This window comes from Montipora foliosa, chromosome 13 (genome assembly GCF_036669935.1).
Source record: "Montipora foliosa isolate CH-2021 chromosome 13, ASM3666993v2, whole genome shotgun sequence".
Lineage (NCBI taxonomy): Eukaryota > Metazoa > Cnidaria > Anthozoa > Scleractinia > Acroporidae > Montipora > Montipora foliosa.
In genome coordinates, this window is record NC_090881.1 from 43,436,150 (window position 1) to 43,436,411 (window position 262).

Here is a 262-nt window from a genome sequence, read left to right on the forward strand (position 1 = left end):
GGGAAGAGCAGAAGGAAGTTTTCTGGACGGTCGATCGAGAATAAAATATTTTGCCATCAGCAAGAACATTTATGACACGAAAACAACATTAATTTTAAACCCCCAAATAAAAAAGTTACGATCAGCGACAAAACCATTTGGGAGATTTTTTGCTATTGCACTTTTATATAACAAACCCAAGCTATTCACGGAACCATTGTGTTCTTGCCTATGATTCTATTGAGGACAGACGCACGATTGAACATCAGTGACACACTCGGCT